Raw genomic sequence first — 20,815 nt, forward strand, 5'->3', positions numbered from 1 at the left:
AGAATTTATCATCCTTTAATTAAATAATTTGAATGAAAGTCAAAGAACAAGGAAGAGGTAGAAATTCAGAAACTGCAATGGTAGCAAGATTAAAACTTGCTCTTTCGGAAGGATTACTGTTAAATTTTCACAGCAAATGGCAATCTTGTGTGTTTTGTTGGTCTTGAAAACCCTCAGCTGTTTTTCCCAGTGTGATGACCTTTCCACTGTAATTTTCTTTTGAGTAAATTGATAATAAGAAAATAAGAGGGAAGCTAATCCTGCCCTGATGTGCTTTGCCCAGTCACTTCTTGTAGGTGCTCAAGATTCTGTTTGCAAATGAGACAGAAAAGTGCTTTTATATAATGAAAACTCATGAGCTATTTAGCTTTAAATCAAGAGTTACAGCAAATTCCATTATTTCAGACCTTTGCATTGTGTGAATAATTATGTGTTCCTATGAGAGTATGAAATTATTACTTGGTTAAGTGTTGCTTCTTAATTCAAGGAGAGGTTTTCCTTTTTAAGCTTTTGTGCAAATAATGTTTTCCACATTTATTCTTGTCTTCCTCTTTCTCCCCTTCAATTTTCCATTTTTCCCCATTGATCTCACCTTCCTCTTTTTTATGTCATTAAGAGAGGAGGATATATTTTGTCTGATATGGGCTTAGAAAAGAGAAGGTACCTTCATATTTGAATTCTGTGGTTACTGAAATAAACAGATTAATTTCATCTGCCTGTAGACTTTCAGTGGTGTTCAGAGATTAAAAAAAATACTAAACCCCTTTCATTTGGAAATCAGAAAGTGCCCATTTTCCATATAAACTGCCCTGGGTTTGAACACATATACTGATTATGGCCTTAAATTGAAAATGCAACTGTGCCTAAAATATAGGCTTAATCGTAGCAATTCTAGCAACTAACTCAGCCTCAGAATACTTATGTTATTTTACATATTCTTCTTTGATTAGACTTTGATGCTATTTAATGGAAAATAATTCCTCTTTTCTTCTGCACAGCCTCAGGGGAAGCTGGGGGTGACAGAATGTTCTATTAAATAAACTAATGGAGCAGCTCTTTCTGCTAAACTTGTGTAACTCTGGAAATGCCATGTGCTGCTTGTTCACTTCTTCCCTAATCATTTTAGCAAGTCAAGAAAGGTCCCTCCCTTCTTTTAGGATGTTTTCCTACATCACCATCTTGAAGCCTCACTTGCTGCTAATTCCAGTGATTTCAAATATGTTGACACTAAAGCTTGGTTGGTGCTGAAAGAATTCTGCAAATATTTCCTTGACTTGGTATCACATTTGCTTTGGTAGCATTCACTCCTTGGAGATATTCTTTCACAGGCAGACTTTTAATGGCATAAATGGGTGCTACGGGTCCAACACAAAGCAAAGTATTTAGGGTAAATACTGCAAACTTCCTGGAAGTAAATTTCAAAATCAAAATGGTAAATATTATTACTGCAAAGGTAGCTTAGGCAGAGTGCTGGACCTGTTGGTGTGGATGAAATAGCTTGTGAGTTTTCAACAGCACATGTGGGAGTTCAGGGAAACTGCCAGTTTATACCAGCAAGAAGCCTGACTGCTAAGCCATATCCTTGAAACATCTGGGCATCATTACTTGAGATGTGCACACTTTGTCCTTGGGGAAACAAGGAATTTGAGTGCCAAAATAAATGTACCGTGCTGCAGTTTAAAATACACACTGAACTGCTTTGCCATTCTGATCTCTCTTTCCTTTTGGAAGTTGCAGTGATCAGTTTGTTAGTGAAGTTTTGTGAAAAATAGTTTTCAAAAGATTCCTATCACTTTGTGTCTTCCAAAAATTTTCTGATGTTTCCCATGCAGGATTTTTATTGCCAGCCATACACACTTGAGAAGGTAACAGTAAGAAAATACACTCATGGGTTTAAAAGGGAAGAAAGTTACAGGTGAGGTGACAACAGGAAAGGAAGGAAATTATCCTTATTTCTAAAAATCCTTTGTTTTAAACAGGAAAGGGAATAGATGGATTTGTAGGTTTTGGCTGGCAAATTTCAAACTTTTACATATATACCATGAAATGTTGGTAAATTAGAATATTATAAAATAGTGAAACCTACTCTTTTAACTGCAACTGCCTTTCTACCTCAGATCTCCATTAAGCTAAGCGTAGGAACAAGGCTAAGCATGGTAAATAAAATTACCTTTTTTCTTCCAATTAATCTTGAATATATATTGCAATGTTAGGGGGAAATGGGAATATTCGTTTTCTGCAGCATTTCATCTTGCACTGCTCTTTAGGCTCAATTTACTGAGTCCTGCTTTGATGAAGTTACGTAAAAAGAAATCAAAGGATAAAAATGTGCTGACAGACAACCTTGGAAACATTGTATTTCAAGCTTAAGGAAAGAGAAAACTGCTTTCTTATGGGTGCAAAATGTAAGATGTTGACAAATATTTATAAAGAATTCAAGGCAGAAGGAGGAGTTACATTCCTGTGGAACAGAATGGTTGGCATTTAATGTTTCTTTAGATGCTTCTCTTTGCCTCAATCCCTGCTATTTAAAGTTTCCATGTGGTATTAGCCAAATATCTTAGATCAGTTTATTGCCAGTATATACAGCTTTCCCCAAAGTATAATAAGAACTCAAACCACATGTAATGTTTGCAAGCAATTTAATGTGTGTATTCAGTGCCTTACAAGATGCAGTTAATTGTTTTAATCATTTATTTAGCATTACCTGATTAAACATGAAGATATATCACCATAATTAAGCTGGTTCTGCTTTGAACTTGACACAGACCAGCAGTTTTTTCCATACTTGTAGGAAACTATCATTCTGGCATTAAACGGTGTGAAACCCAGTCTGTGGATCCTTTAGAGAACTCTCAAATGAAGAAAGCTTCTGTTATTTTGCTTTTTCTTCTCTTCTCTAAGTGAGGTGCAAAATTTTAGCCAGAGCCTCTTTGTTCTGGAGATCATACCTTTAAAATATACAAGACAGACAAAGTGTGGCAGAGGGGAAAAACTGTTACAAGTAATTTAAGAGAAACTGGAGCTCAAAGATGTTAACTTCTCCCAAGATCAGACAGGAGGCTGGAACTATGAATCAAGGAATGGACCTTAAGGGCAAGATGCTCCTTCTGGATTGGTTTCCTTAACTATTGGATGGAAAATGTTTGTGATCTTCAGATTTGACATAGCAGGGATAGTTCTTCCCTCACAAATCTCCATGGAAACTCACAGTACAGGTTGGAATGGAGGCTACAAAGTAAAGGTAGTGCAACTCTGAAAAGAATTGGCAAAGAATTTTCTGTGTGATAAAATTTCCTTAAAAGTGGATTAGGAACTGTGAGCAAAGGAAGTGTTTTTGTCAAGGACCAAAGCCAGAACTTTGGCTGTTAGTGAAATGTAGGAGCAGTGTGGCACCTCTGTTCTAGGCTTATCAAATTGTAAAGGTGAAAAGTAGGACAAATCCAGAAGAAAAATCACTCCCAGAACAACCCGAATTTGCTTACCTCACCTACTGAGTAGAACTGCTATTGAGTATGTAATTTATTTAGTATTTTTCTGCAGAAAAAGCAGAGGAAGAATTGACTGATACACTTTTCAAATGAGTACAGTATTTCCTACGCAGAATGAAATTTTTGAATGATAAAGGGGTTCTGGCAAACTTTCAATTTTTTTTTCTGGAGTTCTGGGAAGAGACTCAGCCTATTCTGGATGCAGTGACACCCAGAAGAATTGTTGAAGTTCTTTTATACCTACGGTTTCAAGAAGGCATTGAGCATTGTGGTACTTTTTTTTAAGAGACTGATGTTGGTTTTGTCTGCCCATGCATATCTTGATTTAAATTATAATTTTTAGATCCCAAAAAATACAGATTGGGGCCTTGTCTGTTCCAAACAGAGTGCTGAAACTTAATTTATTTTGAGTTGATGGTGCTGCATTGTCAGTTCTACTGTGACTCAAAAAAAAGTTTATTTTTTGCTCCTATAAACTGCATTTTTTTCTTAATTGTTATACTATTACCCTTATGTTCTGACCATAAAATAATTGCTAATGAAGTTTCACTTTAATTAACATATTTTGATTTATTGTTTTATAGCTTAAGATATTTAAATTTCTTATTTTCTTATATTTATTTGCTTTCTATAAATTTACAGTTATGCTCTTTTAATGAGAAACATTAACTATAAATGACAATTTACATTCTCATAGGTTCTTTTGTATTTTAAGTTATGCCTAAAAATGCTCAGATGAGAAGTTCTGAATTTCCCCTCAAAGATAGATTTGATATTTATGCAGTGGTCCCGATTCTGTCATTATCTCTGTGTTAACTGCTTAATATTCCTGAATTTAAAATCCATACCTTCAAGTGGTTTTTTTTTTGGGGAATGGTGTCTTTGTACACAACAAAGCATGAACAAAAATTGACCTCTTATATAGGAAAGGGTTTTTTAATAAGTCAGATGAGAAATTTTCAGGTGGAAATCATGGTTTGCTTTTATTGAGAATTCTTTTGGGAACAAAGCATTACTAAGTGATAAATATGTCAGGAAAAAAAAAGCAGAATTTTGGCTCTTATGGCCAAACCTTTAGGCATTTGACAGAAGTATTTTCCAGCCTGTAAATAAACTTTCTCCTGTCTCCTCCCTCTGGTCTTCCTGTCTCTTGAGACCTCTTACTCTACAGTTACTAATTTCCAACAGAGGAGATTCCATTTGGAGCAGCTTCTCTGTGGACTTCAAAATCCCCTTTGTGAAAATCTTGTCCTTTCTTTTAGAGCTGGGTTAGTGTGGTTTTGTTTAGCATTGCAGCTGTTCATATTTCTCTTTATGGGACATTTCTTTGGCTTTGTTTTTCTGTCTCATGTTGTTTTTGTGACAACTTGTCCAGAGTGGGAGTTGGAACAAATTAATTTTCCTGAAATGCAATTCTGGGAGGGCTGCACCAGATGAGAGAGAATATGAGAGGGTCTCCATTACTGTGTTTACAGATACCTGTCACTATTGATCACTAACTAATCTTCTTAGAAGTATCATTTCAATTTTCCTTTTTCAGTGTGGACTAAGCAGTGTTGCCAACACACATTTTTCTCTGTCAGACATCACAGTAAGTATGTGGAAGGCAAAAAGTTTGAAAGCCATCTCCTCAGACTGCTGTTTAAAAAAGACTTTTGAATGACTCCATTGGAGGTGTCATGCTTACTGGCATTGAAACATTAGAATTTTTGAAAGCATGGGAGTTGGATATTTTCTACCAACATGTGCTGAGCACTACACATCCTGATGAGAAAACAGGTGAAAATTAAGTCAGAAAAAATAGGCAAATGTATAGAGAGACTTGAGATTTGGAATTGGCAAGTGAACAGTCTGTATTAAATGCCCAAAAGGAAAGGGCATCATCTTAAAAATCAGTGGGAGAAAGAGTGTGGGCCCATGTTTTGCCAGGGACAGTTGTGGGACTTTCTGAAATTTTAATGTCTCTTCTGGTTTTGGTCCATGGGACATTTATTTCTATGTTTCTAGTGCTATAGGTAAATGCTGTCTGAGCATTTTTGGTGGAAGTTCAGTGGCTTTCTTTGTAGGACTGTCCATCCCAATCCTCACAAAACTGGAGGAACTTAGTGGGACATGGTTTATCACTGGAAGGGAGAGCTGAGCTCTCAAGTCCTGGGGTGTTCACAGCCAGTTTGTTTGCACTTATTTATCAAGATTTTAGCAAGCCTGGTTGGGTGATATTTCAGAGATGTTATAACACATAAAATTCTCTAGGAAGCATGGAAAAGAAAAGGTACTTCATCCAAGAAGATTCTTGGGAGGGACTTCAAGAGCTGTGGGAGAAAGAGATTGCACTGAAATTTGTCTTGGAGGACACAGCAGGCTCCAGACAGTGCAGCGCTCGGTTTTCATTTGTGAAAATCACAGAAAAGCCTCGGTCCTTCCTCATGTTCCCCCTGCTGTTAGAGTTTTCTGTGATTGGTTTTTGTGGGATCACCAGCTTGGATTTGCAAGGCTCTGTGGAGAAAGAGTAAAGGTGTCAGACAGGCAAGCAAGGAGGCACACCTACCCTTCAGGGCTTCCTACAGAAAGAGCTACCCCTTCTGCTCTCTCTGTAAGCAAAATAAAACAAAATAGGAACTTTGATGACACTGGGAGCCTCCCAGCAGGGAAATGAGAATTCTTTGGTAAATAGCAGTAAATGCTACTTCAGTAGTAGCATTTCAAGAGGATGGTGCATGTTCTGCACTCAAAGTAAGAACATTTGGTTAATTTGGATGTCTGTTACTCCTGCACCTTTCTTTAGCCAGTATTTAGGTGAGAAGTGCATGTGCAGCACCTGTGGTCCAGCTGAGAGGTGCCAGGTTCCAAACCAAACTCCCCAGCTGTCTTCCAATAAATGAGAATTAAAGTCGAGAGGTAAAAGAAATGCTAGCAATCTTTCCAAATATCTCATTCATATATACATCCATTTCTATCTCAGGGTAGCATATGTAAGAGCAAAGCAAGTAATGGGTTGGGAAAACTTGCCCTCAAAACCAAAGGAAATGCTGGAGGGGAAACAAAAGAATCTGAAGCTTGTAGAGACAAAACAAACAACTTTTCACGCTATTAGAAATTATAGTAGATGCAGAGGTTATTTCAAAAGGAGAGGTCCACCTGTAAATTTAGAAATAAAAATTTGGAATAGGCAGTTTCTTTCCTAGTGCAAGAATAAAAGAGGGAGATGAGTGACAAGAGATCAAAGGGCACTTAGAGGATGTACAGAACGGATGAGGGAGAGGCAGGCAAGACAGAAAGCAGGATCAAAGGACACTAATGATGAAGAAGCTCTGCTTGCTATCTCCCATAAAGAAACACAGTGAGTCAGCAGAAGTTCAGAGGGTATTAAAAGGAAAAATCTAAAAGGAGATCACATTAGAAGCAAGCTCCATGTATTTCTTGCCCATCAGGGGAGGTATTAATAAAGGGACATGAGCAACATTCATGCACAAGTTTTTTAAGTGCAGGGGCCTTTGGCTTTCAAACTATGGATTTAAAAGCCTCAAAGAGAGCAGTCTGAGAAAAGGTAAAGCAGCCAGCACATTAATTGACAGTCCCATTACAGGGCTTGGTGGAGCCTTGTCTGGAAAGCTTTGAATTCAGTTCTGTTCCCAGCTAGTACCCTGTTGTCATTAAATACAAACAGTGCATGTATTTATTTTCTGTTATTTTGTTTTCCTCTGAGGCAATGACAGAAATATTACTTTTGTCTACTTATAGACAAGAGTAATATTGTCTAGGTAGTAAAGCTACTTCCCACAAGTCTATTGATGAGCTAGGGGATGTGCCAGGGAAAAACAGCTTCAAACTGTACTCTGGAAACGCACTTAATTAAGATTATCAAAGACATGATTAGAATAATTAGAAAATTGCTCAGTATAATATGTGGCACTGAAGCAATTCCTGATTGTCGTCCATTGGCCCCAGAAGACTTTCTGCATAGGAAGGCAGCCTCCTTCTTGCTGTTTTTGAGAGGCCTGTTTGTGTTTGGGTCAGTGAGTGACACGTGCAGGGCTGTTCTGCAAATCCAGCAGAAAGCTGGGAGCCCAACCCACACCTGAGACTGGAAAGAGAGGAGAGAAATGAACCATTTTGGAAAAATCACAGTTGAACCTTATGTGTAGTCTACAAGGAACATTGCAGGGAAGTATTAATGATTACTCTAGAATAGGGAAAGGAAAAAACCCACAAGACAATTCTTCCCTGAAACACAGATTCTGGTGTCTTTACATTAATCTCCACCTCCATCTACAGGCCATGCAGGCAGTGTGGTGTGTCAGGAGAGAGGACACTTTTCAAGAAATTCATTGCACTGTTCCTTGAAATAAAATGTGTTTTCTAAAGCCCTGGGAGATCGATGGGAGAGGTGTTTGTGCAAACATATGTAAAAATCCCTGTACAGGGTTTTCTCTTTTCAGTGTGTGTATGTTGGGTGCTGGGTCAGGTCATGTAGCTGAGAATCTGCTTGTATCTCTTGTACTAAATCCTCCTAAATATTTTTAGATTTGCTTCAATGAGTGAAACTTGCTCCTTGTCTAGCTATTTGTAGAATAGGTGTGGTTAATCAAGAGCCCTTTCTGCATAGTCTCACATCTTCATGTTGCTCTTTCTCTGTCTATGCCCTGAGGAATTCCTCCAATATGCTGAATATAATCATTGGGCCTTCTGTCTTTATTGCTTTCTGTTCAATTTCTTGTAGCTGGCTTGCTTTTTCTACTACCCCAGATTTTTGCTTGCTCTCTATTTCTTGTTGAATACAATATGGAATGAAAACAGTTTAAACAAGACCTAGAAATACATAACTTCCTTAGCAATTCTTCTCTTTTATCTCTCTCAATTTTAATGCAATTGGGCTCCCTCCTTTTATTCCTGATCAGTGTTCTGCTGCTCTTACATGTCATTTTCCATATCTGCTTAAATGAATTACTTTCTGATTTCCTGATTATACTGTCTTTTCTCTAGTAAATTCTGCAACTGTTTCAGTAAACTTTCCTATTACAATATTATATTCCATTTTGCCATCTCTTTTCATAGTCATGAGAGAAACTTCCTCCTCTGTTTTCTATAGCAAGCCTAAGATTATATTTATATCATCCAAGTCTCCAATACCTAGGACTCTAGGCAGGTTGAAACTGCCAAATTTTGAATTTTTATTTAATGATTTATTTAGAATAGAACAATTTTTATTTAATAATTCAGATTTATAAAAGCATATTCTGAAACTGAGAAAATTTTAGTAACTTAAAAATTTATTTTTCTGTTGAATTGTGTTGTCCTGTTTGTTGATCCTTGTTGTGTGGTGATCCTTGAGAGATGGCAGGATGCACTTTGCATGTCTATGTGATTTTGAAGTGAATTAAACTTTCTGAATAAAATTTTTGATTTGGATAGAAACTTAATTTTAAGGTCTTGAAATTTTAGCCCACTTTTAGCACCATGAGACAGTAATGAGAATGAAGATATAAACTTGAAAGATATTAATGTGTCCAGTCTAGTCACCGTTGATGTCCTTGGTCCATTTCTGCTGGTCAGAACCATGTGTGGAAGAAAAACCAGTCAAGCAGTAGAAAATAACTCCAGTTATTTTAACAGAAAAATATTTATTGCTGCTGTGAGTAAAGAAAACCTGACACATGATCTGGTGAAATTAGAAGAATACATTTAGCCAGGTTCTCAGCTGGAAGGCCAGAAGGAAATGGGGATAGACCAGTTGACACTGCCTGAGGATCCAGCCTTGGAATGAGGCAACATAAAGGGAAAAAATGTACACTCTGCAGCTAAAGTAGAGGTTGATAAAGTGAGAACAGAGGGAAAGTAATAGTGCCAGTGCTACAAAAGAGATTTAATAGGGGTTTGAAACTGAACTGCACAGTTATTGATAGCACATCATCAGCCTGAGGTGCTTTTTCATTATGGCCCAGCTGGTTAGAGGAAAGAGCATGAAGAGATTGAGGAAGACGTTTTTAGCAGTGGCCCATGAAAAATAGGGATAATGCAGCATTCCCCAAACAATGGCTTCTGAGATACAAGAAAAATGAGTTGGAATGGAAGAAACTTCACCCTGATAAGACACATTTCAAACCAAACCAAACCAAACACTGAGATATAATGGTAATAAACCACACATTTTTCCAAGATATAAATCTGAATCCTTTGAGTAAATTTTGCTCCTTCCCTGTTTTATTTCCCTCCTTAGCCTTTATTCCCACATTTTTACTTAGATCATAAACAGCTGGTGTAGAAAAGGCATATTTGGATATTAGTAGAAACAACCAAGGTAATAAAAATTATTTAAAATTTAGGGAAAAAACTCCCAACCACATGTGCCTTGAAACTGGAGAAAAGTTATGTCTTAGCCAGTTACATCTTCTTTTCTATTTGTAAGAGCTATTAAATCAGGGCAGAAAGAATAAATGGGTTTATCTTGGTGGAAGCCTCACAGATTGATATTTTAGAGCTGTATGTCTGAGCACTGGGGTTTTCACTTAGAGTATAAATGTTTTCCATCTTTTCCAGAGCTTCTCCTGGAGTAAGAAACCTCTTACAATGAAGGGACTTTTACCTTTTCAAATCACTGGGGGGGGGATTTTCCTCCCTTGGTTTTAGTCTCAAAGTCAAATGTTTAAAAGTTCACAGCTTTAGGAAGTGACATTGCAAACTGGATTATTTCAAATTCTTGAAGCTGGATGATGTCAAAGTGTGCTGATAGACCAGACCACTTCCACCTGCTAGTTCAGTTTGAATGGAATTTGTTAGATCCTAGATTACATCTAAAACCAGCACAGACGCTCTAATTAAACCTACTCAAATTAGCCTGGGGACCAGAAACAGTGGGAAGCATCTTTTCTACCTGTTTTCCAAAAAGCTGATTGGTTTACATCTGATTCTCTTACCTTAATATAATATTGCAATTTGTAAGATGAGTCACAGGTAAACCAAAGAGAATTGTTTGCATTCATATCATTATTTGAATGAGAAGTTCCAGACTCTTCTTCTCCATCCTCAGAAAATTTTCAGTCTTGCAACTTAATAGTAAGGACAGTAGAACTGCCAAAGCATAAAGGAATTCCCCAACCAAGCCACCCCAAAACTAATCAGTCAGAGTTCAATTTAAAGTCTATTTATTAAGTATTTATGGAGCAAAAGCAAACAGAGATGTGTAAGAAATTTTGAGAGACTGGTTTGCTAAGCTGGTAGGAAATTTCATTCCTAAAGCTCTACCCTTTTGGAGAAAAATAGGATTGTAGGCCTCATTTTCAGATTATTTGGGTGTAGCACTAACTCTGGAATATCTGTGGTTTGCTAATAATCTCTGTACTTGTCTACTACATCTGTTTGCAGAGAGTAGAATTTTGTGTGCCCAGTAATTTGTCATTACACAGTGAGGAAAGAGAGAGCTCTGTAGACCCTGTAGTAACTGCAATGGTTGTAATTATTATTTAAAACCCATAAATATATCAAATAAGCTGTTTGATGTTCCTCCTTTTCACTGTGTTCAATGTAAAAAGAAAAATGAAATGACTTTCTGGTGATTAGAGTAACAAGTGCTCTAACAACCCCAATATGTGCTTAATGTATCATGTAAACTTTGTGCTTATATATATTCTGGAATTGGATGAAAATACTGCAAAACAGTATGAAAAGGAGCTATCTTTTACATCAGATGAAAGAAAAGAGAAAAGGCTGGCATTTATAGCTATCTGGCTTTGGAGTGTAAGATTGCTTGTTATTTTTACCACTGAATCACCTCATCACTGAATGACCTTTTTCAGGTCACAACATAATATCCACATGACAGTATCTAACATCAGTTTTGTCCTTATAGTGAATAATTTACAAGTTAGAAGTGTAATTTCAGTGAATACCTAACAAGTCCTCTATTGGTTTTGGGATAGAGGTTAAAAAACTTGCCTGGCACTTATAGCAATGTCATATTCCATGAAAAGGTTCACCCTGACCTGAATAACTCCTGTCTTCTGATTAATATTCTGCCTATCTTATGTTGTCTGTAAGTGGATGTTTTTGGCTTGTCATGTTGTTCTGTTGGCCTATTTGTTGTAAATAATCTCCTACTTTTTTGCAATATAATTATTCAGGGCTTTATGAAATCGAGTTCTTTTTACTGTAAGACTTATAAAGCTGATTCCAGAATAACTATTCATACCAATGAAAATTTTAATACTTTAGAGCACTTATGCCAATTGTATATTAATTGTTAATGTCATTTACTAGAACATAGTTGTTCTGCAGATGATCCTGCTCACTGAAGTGCTAGAATATACTGATTTTCTTTAGAATAGTAGAATTTGCTTTTTTCTTTACTATTCCTACTGACCTGCACTGTGAGCCCATCTGTCCTGTTGGATCTGGTAGACCTATTGTTAAAACTACCACTGTAAATCCAGTGGAGTTTAAATATTTTTTCACATATTCAAGTAGTGTTCCCTTCTTCTGATGTCCTTCCTTGGAGAGAGGAAGAAATGGCTTTCAGAAGACAAGCCAGCTGACAAGAAGGGGGATTTTAAAACAGTCACAGGCAAGGCTGTTGGAAAGTAGAGTGTCTTGGTGAGGGCAGAGGGAGTAATGACTGATCTTTGTGGGAATCCAATGCACTTTGTAGTGGCTCTGGATTAATGCAGCCAAATCTGTACTGGTTCTCATGATCCATGTGATAAGAATGGGCAAGGAGACCAGCTCCTTTTGAATGCCTTTATTCAAGTGACCAGCTCTGGGTGGGGGCCCGAGGGGTTGTGCGCACCGCTGCTGCTCCCTTTGGCGACGCAGAGGAGGAGTCAGTTTTGCTGTGCAGCAGAACTGGGGCTTCCGTCCTCACGGGGGTGCCTAGGAAGACACCTCTTGGCTTGTCGGCTAGGGTTCTTACTCTGATTAGTTCTACTTCAGTTATGGTGATGCTTCAAATGTTGTTTGTAGGGCTGGTAGGATAGAGGGACTCCTTGCCGATCATCAGAGTTGGTTAGTTGTTCAAATTTTAGGTTGGCTCGTTGTCTTCAGGGCTTTTTCTTGGAGTTTTCGGCATTGTTCTTAATTTGCATATCCCCAGAAATGTTCTGGTTGCCATTTTGTGGAGCAGCGGAGGCAATACCTGGGATGACAGGTACAGTGAAGGGGCACAACATGGAGAGATATAAGGGAGACATCAGTGGAGTTTAACAATTAATAACATTTTAATTAACACATTTAACTTCAAATGCCTTAACTTCCCTAAGCTAATGAACTTATTCATAACACATGTGCTCTGCTGCCTGAGGAATACTCCACTATTAACTGTCTTCCACATGGATCAACTGAGCTGCAAATCAGCTTTTTTTCCTCTAAAGTAATGCCAGTAATGACACATAATGAGAGACAGAGCAGCAGAACCAAAGTTTGATGCTTGCCCAGTTTCCCTCTTGCCCTGCTGTTCTTCATAGGGTTTGGATGCTCTTCCCTTCTGCTCTGCACATCCACTTTTGCAAATGGCAGTGTCTCCCTTCAGGGGCATGCAGGGAAGGCTGGCAAGTCCTGCCTGCCTCCTCTGTCACCCAGCAAGGCCTTTGTTCTACTGAGCCCCTGTGCAGTTTGACAGGAACAAGTGAGACAACAGCCTCTTTTCTCTTAAGAGAGGAATAAAGTCATGCTGTGTTTCACTTGTTGTGTTTTTCACCCCAAGAGATGATGCAGAATACTTTCCACAACCCTTTCATGTTTTGGAATTTTAGGATCAATGGGTCTCTGCCTATTTCTAAAACAGATTGAACAAGAACAGACTCACGAATTGTCCATTAAATAAAAATAGATGTGAATGATTGTTATTTGGAAGAGTCTGTTGGGATTCAGAGAAGAGCTAGGAATGTGAACACGCAAGCTGAAGAGGAAAAGACTTTCTTGGTTTTGTTATAAAGGAGATTGTAGAAAGGATTCCTGGTACAATTGCATATGCATTCATACAGGAAGTTCCACCTGTCTTTCTCAACCTATTGCCTCTATCCTCAGCTACTGATTTTCCACAGTATTTTTCACTACACCAATCAGATGAGTTTTAATTTTGTTTCTGAAATGATTTTAAATATGTTCTAGCAAGGTTTTAATCTATTACCTTACTTTATGCATTATTGTGTACTTTTGCCTTCTTCCAAGCTTTTACCAAGCCATAGTCTGCAGCCTCCTAACCCAAGCTTGACTGCAGGTTAGCTCAATTCAAATTTTAAAAGATGATACTTCCAATCACAGCCTGCAGGGAGATAATGCTGGTGCTGCCACAGGACCCAGCACCATCCTGTCCTTGCTTTCCTTTCCTGAGGCATGTGCCCAGTGCTGGTGGCACAAAGGTGGCCCAACTTTCATGTGTTCCTTCATGCAAGCAGCTGTTAAAACCATGCTAGGAGGCATTATAAAATAATAATGAATAATGGTCCCAGGAGCAGTGTGCCCCTCCATAGCCTCAGCTGGAGGGCAGGATAAATTGTAGTACATTCTAGTTAGGAGTTTAAAGTCAGTGGAGGATATGAGACAGCACCACTCCATGCAGGTGCTTCCCATACAGATGTCTGCAAAGCTGTGGCTCTGCTGACTCACCTGTTTAACAGGGGCCTTGCCTGCCAAGAGCAGTCCCTGATAAACTGGGTATGTGCTCTGTAATCAAGGTGTGGGAAGAAAGCAAACACATGTCTCTCATGCTAATGGAAAATCTTTTATTGGAAAGAAATTGGCATAGTCAGAGAAGCTCTCGTGGACACCTGAGGACAATTACTGGCTGGACTCATCAATATCTAAAGATATCTGCAAGTGTAAAGAGCTGTTACCAATTATGTGTTGAGGCAGCACCTTCACAGGAAATTAAAGTACTTGAGAATCAGGATGAGTGAGTGTACAAAGCCATTCCCCTAAGTCTCTGCCACCAATACAGTCTGTTTTACTTCACGTCCACTGATGGGACTGTATGCAACACTCTCTTCCTGAGTCTGTGTAAGTCTCTGTTATGAGTCCTTGTTCTGTTTCTTGGATCAGACAAATATCATGTCTTTATTCTGTGCTGTCAATGTAGTGAGACAGACCCCACCCATCTGTCAGCTCACTATGAATTTTGTTTAGGTTTGGCTGCTGGAATCATGCATAGGACTCCCACTGGCAGCACAGCAGAGCTAGTTCCAAATTAAAAAGAATTTCACATGTTCCTGAAGGAATTTCAGATGTTCCTGTAGCAAGAAGTAACATCTCTTATAATCCAATAAATTACTCTTCCCCTACTGATACTCTTCATTTCTCATGTGGGAGAAGTATGAAAGGAAAACATTTTTCTTATTTTAGGAATTTGCCAATCATTGTGGAATCATAGAAAAGAGGTGTGGAAGAGACTAATGAAATCTAATGAAGAATGAAATGTATGACAGCATCATGCATGAGGCCAATAAGAAACCATATGATCATTTCAGTTAGCTGGTGCATGCTGGTGAAATGTAGTTATTGTTTTCTCTGTCATCTGTTTCACAGCTCTTCCTATCTCCTCACCTTTAATTATCATTCTGTTGGGGTTCTGCCTAAGAAAGCAGAGCCATCTGGGGAAATCAGCATTGCTTCATTCAGTCTCGGCTGGAATTAAAATGATCTGCTGTGAAGACGAAGAAGGAAAAAAATCCAAAATATCTTGTCTAGGGAATTAACCAGAACTGTTGACCAGCTCCTACAGTTCAGTATAAGAAAGAAATTTTATTTAATTAGATACTGGAATGTACTCTAGCATTACAAAAAAAAAAGGAAGGTAAGTGGAAGTTTTCTCCTATTTTTATGTAGCAGACATGCTGTCACAAAATTGCAGTGCATGTGTAATGAAAGCCAATGAATCGTTCCTACTTATAAAGATGACAGGATGAGGCCAGCATCTGTTAAAATCAGTGAAATATATTAATTCTCATTCCTAAATAATGACCTCATATTCTCAGGCCTGCATAAATGGAGGATGTGAAGTAAATTAGTCCCAGAGCTTTTTACCTCTGAGCCTGGACCCTGCTGAGGCCACCAGTTGAAATGAATCTATGTCTTCATCTGAAGCAAATCCCCTCAAAGTATTTACTGCCATGACAAAAGTGCTTTGGCATTGGGACAATTTGACCTGATTAATTGTCACTGTTCAGAGAGAGCAGGGGACAGCCAGAGCAGAGAGCTCTTGTGGTGTCTGTGAGTCTGCACTGCCCAACTCGTGTTGCTGCTGTCAGGTCTAGACTTCTGAAGCACAGGGGACGTTAATTTTAACAAAAAAGTTTATGTGAGTGGAGGAGAAGGATGAACAACAAATAGCAACACTCAGTCCTTCTAAACAACCATGTATCAAACACTTAAGTGAGGCTTGCTGCTTACCATTTTAATTTTTCTCATAAAATAATCAGTCCAAGAATATATTGGCTAAATTATTGAGTAATGTGAAATTAAAGCCACCTCAGGAAACAGCATTAAATGAATAATTCTCTGAGTGCTGGAGCAAATGAGGCCTGATGTTTTATGAATTTGTCTCCACTGCTTTGACAGGATAAGATTTATTAAAGTGGGAGTTTTTCCTGTTAGGATGTTTCTGTCATTTCCCTGCTGTGGTACTTGGTAATGACTTGGTTGGTAGGGTGACCCTTGGTGAGGACTGCACAGTGTCTCTCTTCTGGCCAGGCTCAGCCATGAAACATCTGGCAGTGCAATGCAGCCTGCACAGCTGGGGTAAATAAGAATCAGAGCCTTTACTCAGTCTTGCTTTCTTTAATTTTTTTCATGACCTGCACTGCATATAATTGTTCTGGCTTCAGTGAGGCAGAAAAGTAAAAGAAAAGTGAAGATCTGGGTGGGAGAAAACCCCAAACTCTCCATCATAAAGGCAGTGTGGGTGCTACTTGCAGATCATTTAGCCACAAGAACTTGAGTACAAGCCTTCTGTTGAATTTAGGCGAACATGCTCAAAAGATGGTAACTGATAGATTTTATCACAGCAAAAATAAATAACCAATAAAAGCAGATCAGCCATCGTGCAGGAACTGGAGGAAGGTCTTAGCTCCCTGCTTTTACCCCTTTTAGTGAGTTGGGGCATAGCAAGGAAAATCTGCCAGTCAGTTCCTGGAAAACAAATAGAAGACTCATTAAGTCAGTCTCATTAAATCTTACAATCATGGCTTCTATGCAGTGCTAGCAAGGAAAGTGTTTTAACTGATAAAAACCCCCAAAGGTACTATCAGCAGTACCAGAAGGTAAGACTTTTTATTTGTTTCTTTCTTGCCTGTTACTTGATGCAGAGCTGGAATGAGACTGCAGTGTTTCACTGCACAGGGAGGTCATAAAAGTGTCTGAAATTGTCAGGAAATGTATGGATGTGGAAAGAGTGTTTTCATCCATCAGATTTTGTAGCAGCTGAGCAGAGCTCCTCAGAAAGAAGTAGCTTTCCTCTGCTAAAACCACCGGCTAGCTGGTTGCCCTCAGTAGGAGTTCCTGGCAGATGAAAACAGTAGAGGGAAGAAAAATCCACGGAGATGATATTCCTAAAATTTGACAGCAATACAAGAATATTCCGCCCAAATGTGTGTAGGCATTTTTAGTTTTCTACATTCACTGTCTGACTGTTTTGATGTGGTTTGGTTTAAGCTTCCAAGTTACTTTATATTTTATTGAAGTATGCATTTATAAAAAGACATTTTTTTCATAATTAAATAGTTATTTATTACATGCATTATCTGAAATGAGGCCAGATATAGCAGTGAGTTCATTGAGCACAGGCATCCTGAGGACACAGATGTATAGGAAAGATGCTCCATTCCCTGAGCAGCTCAAATTCCATGGAAGTGCCCCACATCAAATATAGCCTGGTCTGAGTGGAGGAAGGGCAGTTACGGAAGTCAGGGAGGGGAGTACAATTATGGGTCGATGATGAAACATAAAAGTTTATGATTGAGAAGCTGAAGAATGAATGAATGAATGTTACTGGAGCTTGTGTTTGCAGCTTTGCTGAGCTTGCTTTGCCAGTCACTCAGGCATCTTCTTCCTATTGTTGCCCAGAGAAGTCAGGTATGCCCCATCCCTGGAATTGTTCAAAACCAGGTTGGGTGGGGCCCTGAGCAGCCTGGTCTAACCAGAACTGACAGCCCTAACTGGCCTTGGAGGAAGAGAGGCTTTAACCCTGCAACTCGATGCCTTGAGGGAAGTTTCTAGGAGGTCTCCAGGAGCCCAAGGCCAGCCAGAGCTGTTGGTCTGGGAGGCATTCCGTGATGGAAATTTTTGGAGACAGAAGCCCACTTAGACCCACATGTGCCTGACAACCAATGTCAGCACTTTTCTGTAGGCAGGAAAAGCCAGATATACAATTTACTGTGAGCAGTTTAGAGGCATTTCCTGGGAATCCAAGGCCAGCCAGTGCCATCAGTCCTGGCAGATTTGGTGCTGGAGCAATCCTCTGATGTTTGCAATTTTAGGAGGTGGAATCCCACTTCTGGCAACACATGACTGTGAATATCAGCCCTTTTCCATAGCATGGAAAGCCTGCCAACCCAATGTCTTGAGGATGGTTAAGAAGCAGGCCCTGGGAGGCCACAGCCATAGCTCCTGGCAGCTTTGGTCCAGGAGGAGTCCTTCGACATTCAGGATTTTCGGAGGCAGAATCCCACTTTTGCTCCTCAATGCCTGACTGCCAATATCAGCCCTTTTCCATAGGAATGTGGTGTGACAACTCAGTGAATTTTTCCCTTTATCATTGCTTAGATGCTGGGATTAAGAGGTGCTGTCTCACATGGGGGATGTATTTATTCCTACTTGTTGGAGCAGGACTCCCAAAGCTGGATGGCAGGGATTAAGCCACACACGTAAGCCTAGACTTACACACTAAATCACAACAGAATCTGAAAAATATAAAAGCTAAACCTGAGGAATCATAAGGAGTGGGTTATATTCTGAATTGCTGCCACCTGCAGAAGTTTTTAGAAGCTTCCTGAAAGGGGGAGAACCCCCTTTTCTTGACTCACCTGGGATGTTCCAAGATGGCAAAGAGCGTGTCCTGGCTACAGCTACACCAGGAGGGAAAAACAGTACCAGGCTGGCTTAAGCTTCCAAAAATTTGCCAAATTCTGTTGGTTTTCTGTGCTTTTCTCTTGTATAACTACATACATACATATATATGTATATATATGTGTGTGTATTTATATCTCCATATATATATATATGTCTATATATATTTTCTACTAAAGGCCTGTTATTCCTTTTTCAGCATTTTTTGCCTGAAAGACCCATAATTTCCAAGTTAGTAAAAATCTGGAGGGAGGGGTCTTCTTTCTATTCCAGCAAGATTCCCACCTCCCTTGGCAGACATTTATCTTTTAAACCAAGGCAGAAGGAACACCCTGCAACCCAATATCTCGGGGCAGTTGACAGGCAGCGCCCAGGAGTCCAAGGTCATCCAGAGCCATTGGTGGTGGCAGCTTTGGTGGGGAGCAATCTGTGACAGTCCCAGTTTTTGGAGGCAGAGTCCCACTTTCACCCCTGGGTGCTTGTCTTCTGTCTAATCACAAAAGCCCTCCACATTTTGGAGCCACGGTGAATCAGGTGAGTAAGAAATCATCCATTAAATACTGCATGTATAGGTAAAGCATCAAAATCTATTCATGATATTAAATAGCACATGAGCCTTGCTGGATTTATTCTTTTTGTTTGTTTGGATTTTTGTGAGATTTTGGACTTTTATAGTGTGATGGTTTTGTTTGGTTTTGGATTTTGTTTTCTTTTTTTAACACAATAAACAGGTTGTCTTAAAGTTATTCCCAAATCATCTGTGGTTTAGCAATAGGGTTGACAATAAATTATTCTTGACTATTTTCACAAATGGAGGGCTTAACCACAACACTGAAATGTTTGTTTATTTGATCGTTTCAAAGTGATGCCAAGATAGAAAGAAAAGTCCATGTGCAACCATTTACCAATTCTACCATTGGATTTAATAAATGCTGTTTTAGCTTTTATTCCCCTGCTGCCTGATTTTTGGGAATTGCCCACCACTGTGAAATTGGAAAGTTCAAGAGAAGAAACTATGAAAGGGAATATCTAATTTCTTTACTCCAGCTGCTGTTTCATGGCCTCAATTAATCTACACTTGCAAGGCCTTCAATTTATGGAAAATTATTGGAGTGGCAATGTGGACTCTGCATAGCCAAAAGCTGGATTTTAATAAATGTGGGCTATTTAGTACGTACACACAGGATGGCCTTTGAAATCCATCAAGGCTTGTCCAACCTGCTCTGAATAATTTTAAGAAGTCAGTGCATAATTAATGAAAAATGCTATCAGATCTTTTTTCCTGTGGGCTATCATCCTTATTTCCAGCAAATGTGAGGTTGGTATGGCAGCCTGGGTTGAAGTTTTTCCTCCTCTACACTGCTCTGCTTGCACACTAGTGGGATTTATCTCTGCAATCTAGAAATTAATAAAAAACCTCCAGATATCCAATAGTACATCTCAACTAAAAATACAATTATTTACATCCTGTGTGTAATTGTAGAAAGTCTCAGGAAGGTATTTTGGACACTGCCTTGGCTCAGATTCTGATTTCTGTTTGCTGAATCAAAATGGCAGCCTGAAAAAAAAAAAACCTATCTGAAGGACTTCATCCAGGATATTGTCCTTATGTACTTGTATATGTAGAGAAACAGAATCCACTTGTTATAGCAAAGCAGAAAACTGTATTTACTGACATTTATTTTAAAAAGGCAGCTATTTTAGCCACAATTTATGCTTAAAACCTCTGCCTGTGGAGCAGCTTGTACCAATGTCAGCAGGCAAACTCAATACCTGTCAATCTTTCACTCCCATATCTTTTTCTCCCCCCACTGTTTTGATGTGCAGTTCTGGTTGTTAGTCTTGCTGAGTCACTTCTCAATTACCTAAAGGAGCCAGTCTAATTGTGGAAACTCTGGAAGTGAGACAAAGGGAACTCTGATGCTGGTGGGTACTGCCCTTCTTGGTGCTGTGGAGAGCCTGGCCAGGTGTCCCCCCTTGCTGACAGGTCTGGCTTTGCCTTGCCTGCATCTAAATGTCCACATAATTATTGGAGAAAGGCTTCTGCTGTTCTCCTCAGACTCAGGGGGAATGGCTGTGCTAAAGTAAAAGCACTCAGATATTTTTATCTTCTTAAACTCCATTTAACTTTCCTACCTCAGTGCTCACCCCCTGTTCAGCATCGTTTCTACCCCACTTCTCCTGTTCTGCTGCCTCAGGACATCTGTGCCTGACAATCTTTTCTAGATTCACAACACACAGCTGTTAGTGAATGGTTTTATTTACCCCTATTTGAT

The 20,815-nt window shown here is 39.1% G+C and overlaps 1 long non-coding RNA gene across 12 annotated transcripts in view; it reads left to right on the forward strand.

The window, feature by feature from the left end:
- Nucleotides 1–20,815, forward strand: part of LOC146768015 (uncharacterized) — a 264,746-nt gene that overhangs the window by 27,391 nt on the left and 216,540 nt on the right. For all 12 annotated transcript variants that reach the window (XR_014954441.1, XR_014954448.1, XR_014954439.1 and 9 more), the window contains exon 1: nucleotides 1–19,073. This exon is cut by the window's left edge and continues 27,391 nt beyond it. This is a non-coding gene — a long non-coding RNA (uncharacterized LOC146768015). The remainder of the gene's footprint in view (nucleotides 19,074–20,815) is intronic.

The sequence above is a fragment of the Lonchura striata genome, chromosome 3 (assembly GCF_050655825.1).
Source record: "Lonchura striata isolate lonStrDom1 chromosome 3, ASM5065582v1, whole genome shotgun sequence".
In the NCBI taxonomy this organism is placed as follows: Eukaryota; Metazoa; Chordata; class Aves; order Passeriformes; family Estrildidae; genus Lonchura; species Lonchura striata.